We start from the raw sequence: 8,355 nt of genomic DNA on the forward strand, positions 1-8,355 counted from the left end.
GTGGGGGTGGAAGGCAGTGGGAGCGAGTCGACTTCCGGGGTCACCAATGTGACGGACCCGAGTAAGGTTGTGAACTCAAAGGCAGGTTGGAAACGACTGAGTTATATTATTGTAGAACATTCTCCTTATATACAAAACCTCAAGGCAACAGGACATAACAAGTTCACAAGACAGACAATATTACAGAGGAAAAACCAGACATGAATTTTCATGTTTGTTTTAGTGCGAGGGAAGAGCGAAGATACAAGCATGATATATACAAAAGGAATTATATACAATTGTGTGAAACACGGTTGGTACAGTATTGCTAACATAATTAGCGCAGTGATATGATCAACATAATGCTACATATGTACTCTTGAATTATTCAATTCGCTGGTGCATTTCGAGGTTTTTCCTCTGTTTTGACATAATCAATCCCCGAATGAATGGAAACTTTTATAATTTACATAGTTAAGCTTAGGTAATCTCGTAAACTCCCCGAATTAGATTGATTTTTCTCTTATTGTATGATAATCACATGATCAGTCTTTTTCTTCTCTCTCTAAAGATGACGACCCAATCATGCGGAATAATTTTGAAAAAGATGATTATAAAACTCTCGCTATAATGTATTATATTTATTCTATATTAAATGTGTTCTTGCTGTTTAATATAATTTATTAGCATTACACTACTTCACTTCTAATAGTAAATAACTTTTATGTTCATAGAGCATAATTTATTATCCTATGTTTGAAAAAGGGAATATTTTATAGACAATATTTTTGCACATTGTATTTGTTATGTCTGTATTTGTTATTTCTAAATATTAGACTTTTGATTTTTTTTTTCCCGTTAATATTATTTTCATCTAAATCCAGAATTAGATTGCAGTTATCCTAAAGTATTATTTTGTATTTTCATAATTTTATATTCTATATCTTTTAAATATTTATTTTATATCTAACATTTTTATTTCATGCCTTTTATATTTTTATTTTATATCGTTTATATTTTTTTTTTATATCTGTATAATATTTTATATATTTCCTTAAGAAATTCTTCCTCCTTTTCATACTCAAACCCGTTATTTGTACCTTTCAACTTCAATCTTAGATTTGATGTTGCGAAATTTTGAGTCTTTCAAGTTTTTTTTCATCTGCTTCTTTGATTTCACTTTTTCTTTCATGTTGGAGTTTGTTTATATCCATAAATGAGATCAAACGCGAGATGTTAATTTTGCAATAACCTCTCTTTATACTAAAGCGAATTCATATTTTAATAGCTTTCTTCAGATCTGTTCAATAATTTTTTTTCTGATTTTCCGGTCATTTCTGCTCTAAACAATTTTTGCCTTCAATAAAGTTTAATTAAAATCCCCTTATTCAGGCGAATAAATTTCTTTAATCAGTTCATATTTTTTTCAAAATAAATTATATTCATCTTTTATGATCAACTAATATTTTTCCTTACTTTAAGATTGGATTCACATAACTAGCTAACTACAGGTATGTGTTAAGGAAGATGATTCGTTATGTGAATTCTTACAAAAATTCCTGAATTTAAATGATATCAAACTTTTGAAAGGAAGTGGGAAGTAGAAAAATTATTTTAAAGAAACCTTTTCTCTAATTAGATGGTAAACTATTTATGGATATCAAATACTGATCTTTCTTTCGCTGTAGGTAACCGTTCGTAGTAAACTGGTATAATTTTTTTTTTCCTAATCTGGAATTCCAAATGTTTAAGAGAATTATGGTAAAAGAATTTTTAAATGTGTTGCGATATATTTATTTGCTCTGGGTCAATAGATCTCCAGCGAGTTAGGCACCTGCTGAAGGAGTGAAATCTTGGTAAACTGGTTTTCTTTTGCTGGGCTTTGAAAGACTTCAATCTTTTGAGTTTGTTTTGCGTCTTTTCCTTTGCCTTTACAAGTTAGGCAAAGGGAGCAGTCATAACAAACCCGAAGCCAGGAGGGTGGCTGTATAAAAGTTATTTTGCCTAAAACAGCTCGTTTGTTGGCGGAACGGCTTCTGGTAACAACGAAGTAAGTAAGGTATTCTACGTAATGGTCATGAAGGTGCGAGAAGTTGTGTGAGGCGTATATAAAGCTTTTCGAAGCAACGTCCAAAAGAGTAAGCGAAAAAAGATGCAATCTCACATTGTCAAAGGAATATCCAGCTTTAGAGACAAGAGTTTTTGTTTAACTGTCAGAGAAAAAGTGCAAGAGACTCCCTTAGAGTGAAAGTACCACTTAACATTATAAGGATTAATAAATCATTTCTCAGAGTTCGTAACTTCTTTAGACTAGTAATTTTGCATTTCTACAATAATTCAATTCTTAAAAGACAGACTGCATTGGAGAAGTTGACTGAACTTAGTGATACTTTCTTTTTCGCAACACCTAAAGATACATTAGCCATCAGTGCTATTATAGGTGTAAATTGAATTAGCATTATGATTCTAAACTGTTTTTAACCTACTGAAATTTGTTTCTTAAGTCAGCTTAATTCGTATAGTATCAGTATAATGGTCGTAATATGTTTAATTTTTCCTCTTCACACATTTTTTTTTTCTATTTGAAAACTGCTGGGTATTTTCATAGTATTTGCCACTTGTTACGAATAATAGCAAAAAAGAAAAAAAAATAGAAGGACTTTACTGAAGTAGAAAAAGATACACAAATAGGTATCCTTAGATGTAAACCAAACGTAAAGAAGACAAAAATATATACCCTATTCTTTTACACTTGAATTTTTCCGTCTCTAATTCAATTTCTTGCCATTTTGGACAATGTAAAAATGTCCCTAATTTGAAGTGAAATTCCTCGGTACTAATTGAAGCGAACAGGAAAAGTTTCGTGTAACTTTCTGACAAGTTTTTTCCCCTCGATTCTTCAACGATAATTTTTTCGTAAAGTTCCGATGCTGGAACGATGACAAGAGATAGACTTACCGTTGCAGAAAGCAGGTATGAAGGTGGTTGTGTCGATAATAATAAAAATGTACTGTTCTCAGTCGTATTTCAGTAAAATACAGGCGACCGTAAATTTACCCTACTTTGTTATAATATTTTACGGGTTGGTTACCCTAATATCACCCCTTTACGTCAATATATCTGTTTTTAAAACTGTAAATGTCTGGCGACATTTATTCCAAGTGTTTGCCTACATACATTCATAATGCATCAGATTTTGCTCAAGTTGGAGTATATTCTAAATTTAACATATGTTAGACAAGGTTATTTTTTAAAAAACATGAGCGAATATTGAGACTTGAATGAGATGGTTGTTAGCGTAATTATGTAATCCATTGATGCTCCATATTGATATAAATTATTGTACTCAACGATGCATGATTTTATTACTTCAAGAAGTTTGCTGGTTTTCAGCCATTGCTCTCATTATAGGCTACCTTCCAGGAAGGCATATATATATATATGTATATATATATATATATATATATATATATATATATATATATATATATATATATATATATATATATATATATATGTGTGTGTGTGTGTGTGTGTGTGTGTGTGTGTGTGTGTGAGTGTGTACAACAAGGTTATTTTTTTAAAAATTCTACCAATTCTTGACGGTTTTTTAATTTGATGTGTTACCAAAGCAATTTTGTTTTGTTTGTTTGTTCTTAGAAAATATGGTAGATGGGTATTTTAATCACTCGTTTCAAATCCTTTATTGGAAGAAATGTATATATATATATATATATATATATATATATATATATATATATATATATATATATATATATATATATATATATATATATATATATACACACACACATATATATATATATATATATATATATATATATATATATATATATATATATATATATATATATATATATATGTATATATATATATATATAATATATATATATATGTGTGTGTGTATATATATATATATATATATACATATATATCTATATATATATGTATAAATATATCTCTATATGTATATATATGTATTATAAATATGTATAAATATCTATAGATATGTATAAATATATGGGTCAATGTGTATATATATATATATATATATATATATATATATATATATATATATATATATATATATATATATATATATATATATATATATATATATACATATATAGACATAGTGTGTATATGTGTGTGTTTATATATATATATATATATATATATATATATATATATATATATATATATATATATATATATATATATATATATATATATATATATATATATATATATATGGGTCAATGTGTGCATATATATGTAATGTATACATTGATAAACCCATGACCTAAGGGATCATTGGAGAGTTGGGAGTGTGTGACAACAGCCATAACAGGATGTGAAAATAGACTAAGCTAAAGCATTGCATAGGTAAACATTATTTTATGTCTTGTAAACAGGTCACAAGCCTCCCGTGAGAAACAGTTGACCTATTGATCCCTACCGGAACCACCTGACTTCCGGATATAAGGCTGCATGATCATATTGTCTTTGTATTTGTAATAAACGCTGAGATAACTAATAAAACGTTATCGACGCGAGCTTATTGTAAATCAGTTCTATTCATCTTTTCATACGGAATGGTCATCCGACCAAACCATCCCTACTCCAGTGATGGAGCTAACTATAAATTGTTTAAAGTTAACTTAAACTTTGACTTATTTTAAGAAGTAACCTACAAGTCTGATAATTCTATATTGCATTGAAGAGATATGAGATGAACCACAATGTGTGTGTATAACATTCTCACACTAACAATTGGTGGCAGCGATTACAACTATAACAACCAGTGATTACAACTATAACAACCAGCGGTTACAACTGTAATAATTAGCAGTTACAACAGTAATAAATCTACAATTACAACGAAGTATCTACGTCTACCGAAGTAATGAACTCATCGAATATCAGCTATAAATCAGATATAAACTGAGGAACTGGATCTTCAATCAACATACATCATTAAACATCCTAAGAATACGAAGAAATCTCCTTCATCTATATCAACGTTTAATGAACGACTTTCATCATAAACATTCAAGAATCACATCGGGAAGTGAAACATTCAACAACGCACGACGAGAAATCAAGTCGAAGGTCATCTCCCAGCTAAACTCTTGCAAAGCGAGAGAGAGAGAGGACGTGACTTCATTGGATCTTCGCCCATATATACTAAAGCTAAGTACATCCTTTATTCATTAAGTTTTTTGCAGTGAAGTGTTTTATGTCACGAGTCGATCGTCCATTATTGCTGGGGTAAGTTATGTGTAATCTTAATTTTCCTTTATTAAAGGAATCTATATTCAAATACGAATTCTCGTCTGCTGATTTTTTTTTCTATTTGTGCTAATTCTGTTTTCTTTCAGAAGTTCTCGGGAAATATCTTTGTCACATTAACTGTCTTAATATCATCATTTTGGGGGACTTTATTATAATCTGCAACATATCTTTATTGTATAGTGCATATGCGTTTACGCAGTGGATGTCTGTATTCATATAGAGATTTTGATAGACTCGCAAGGAATCGTAGTGATAGAAAAAAGTTAAAGTAAACATGTCGGCACCTGGGACTCCTGGACCCATTAACCCCACTCCCGTGGTAGCGTTGGTGAGTGCTAGATCAGCTATCCTTCCTTTTCAAGGTCAGGTCAATAGGTTCTTACCTCAGAATGGCGAGTCATGGATCTCATCAGTAGATGCTCATTTAAACGCAAAACGCATCACAGACCCATCTGTACAATTACAAGAAGCTTAAAGTTTTATAGACTTTGGTAAAGAAGATGCAAGTGCGTATTTTAGGGGAGTTTCTTTCCAAGAGGCAGTTACATGGGACGATTTCAAAGTTAGGCTACGTGCAATCTATGGCGGTGAGGAAGCTTTAGACGTAGTTTTGACATTAAGAAATTCACTTAATCAAGCCTCTATGACTCAGCTTAATGTTATAGAACGCGCGGCTCTCATTGCCGACAGGCTAAATGAATATCTGGATATTTTAGGTATTTCCACATGGGTTACAGGAGATAACATCGCCGTGAAAGATTTCTTACGATTAATGTATTTAACTTGCATGACAATTATGCGGCCTGAGGATTTAGTGCAGTGTTTTGATAAAAAGTTAACGCCCGAAATACAGAATTAGATGTATATAAACAGATAAAGAAACACATGTCTAATTGTACTGACCTTGATCCCTTGCTTAATCAAGTTTTTGCAAAAAATGAAACTAAGCCACAACAAGTAAACGTAGTTAATAATAATCAAGCTGCAGGGAGAACGTGTTATAATTGCAAACGTCAAGGTCACTTGATTGCAGATTGTAGGACGCGATTTTGTTCGATTCATAATAGTTCAACCCATTCATATAGTCTATGCTACTCGCACAATCAACAACAGAATCCTAGAAACACCCAGACAGTTCCCTTTGGAAATAAAAAGAAAAATACTCAATTTAATAAAAAGAAACAGCCAAACGGCAATGCACTTCAAAATAAAAAACAAACAAATAGTGCTTCAAATAACTCTGTTCCTGGGCCGTCTAGCCAGAACTCACAAGGTTAGACGAATTTTCAGAATATGCAAAGCAAAGCAAATACCACATAGTTAACTCCAATGGGGGAGAGAGTGATGTTGGGTCATTCGTATCAACATCATTTGTATCAAATAATCCATTTAATAATTTACCAGATCATTGTGAGGCACTAGATTTTCCTATAAAACACACGGCCGAATCCAATAAATCAGAGCAGGTTCCCGTAGATTTGCAACAAATTCATACAATAATAAGCCAAAATGAGTTACGACCAACATTATATGCTGTAAATTTAGAACATCGATCCTTCACATTATTTTTTGACTCTGGTAGTCCACGTAATATCATGGATTTAAGGACTCATCACTTGTTATTTTCAAACTTCCCTATCGAGAAGTCCGGAGTAAGGCTCTCGAGTATAGGAAATAATGAATTAAATATAATAGGAGTAACTCATGTTCAGTACAAGGTCGGTAAGCGCACATTTGCCGATACCTTTATCCTATACCTAGGATACCCATCTATGGGCAATCAAAACATTATCTTAGCCCCTGCCAAACACGGCGTGTATATCAAAGGAAAATTTTATAAGTCTTCTAATACCTTAAAATCAGTTTTGGATAAAAAGGAGACGACAAATAAAACTGTAACGTACGTTGAAGAACCAATCACTTGTCTCATGAATAAAGAAATAATATATGCGACCCAACAGAATTCTCGTTCACCCGTAATATCATCTTGCACGCAATCTATCGAGCCGAACGTAACTTCGAATATAATAGTGCGAGTAACGAAAACTTTGCCGGGATCTGAAATATTAATCCTTTCCGACACTTTGAAAACTAACGGATTGTCCGTCACACAAGCTATTTATACAGTCGGCTCACAACAACAATGCAATATTGAAGTCTGTAATCATTTGAATACCACTTTAGTAATTCACAAAAATCAACATATCTTGGATGTGGAAGTTTATAAACATTGCAATCTTACCGCCGCTGAGATCAATCACGCTCAATCAGTTGCGGATGAATCCCTTTTGCAATCTATAAAAAGTAAAATCAGTAAAGACAATCAAGAAGAGGAAATTCAGCAGATTTTTTTTTATCTTTTAAATAAATATCATGATGTTTTCTCCACTACGGATGGATCCTTAGGTAAAACGGATGTCATAGAACACCAAATAAGGTTAAAAGACAAGCAGAAAATTATCTATGTACCCTCGTACAGACTCCCTATGAAATTCCAGAATGAGATAAATGATGAAGTAGGTAAAATGCTAGAAGAAGGAGTCATTAGGAAATCGAACAGCCCTTATAATTTTCCATTAATAGTTGTACCGAAAAAAGATCGAACATGGCGTATCTGTGTAGACTTCCGTCGCTTAAATGAGGAAACGATCCCTGATCGATTCCCAGTGCCATGTACTGACGATATTTTATCATTGCTAGGCAGAACAAATATTTTACCAGTTTGGACTTACATAAGGCTTTCAACAGATGCCATTAGAAGAAGTTAGTATCCCATACACTGCCTTCAGCACAGCCAGGGGACATTGTGAATTTTTGCGTATGCCTTTTGGTTTACGATGTGCTCCCATAATGTTTACTAGAATGATAAACATAGTGTTTGGAGACTTGTTAGGGGACATATTGCATGCCTATATGGACGACCTTGTAATCTTTTCCAATACCTTAGAAGAACATTTACGTAAACTGGAGCTAGTGCTACAGAGACTAAGACAGCATAATTAAGGGTAAAGATTAGTAAGTGAGAATTCTTCAAAACAGAATTAGTCTATTTACGTTTTA

The sequence above is a fragment of the Palaemon carinicauda genome, chromosome 18 (genome assembly GCF_036898095.1).
Source record: "Palaemon carinicauda isolate YSFRI2023 chromosome 18, ASM3689809v2, whole genome shotgun sequence".
In the NCBI taxonomy this organism is placed as follows: Eukaryota; Metazoa; Arthropoda; class Malacostraca; order Decapoda; family Palaemonidae; genus Palaemon; species Palaemon carinicauda.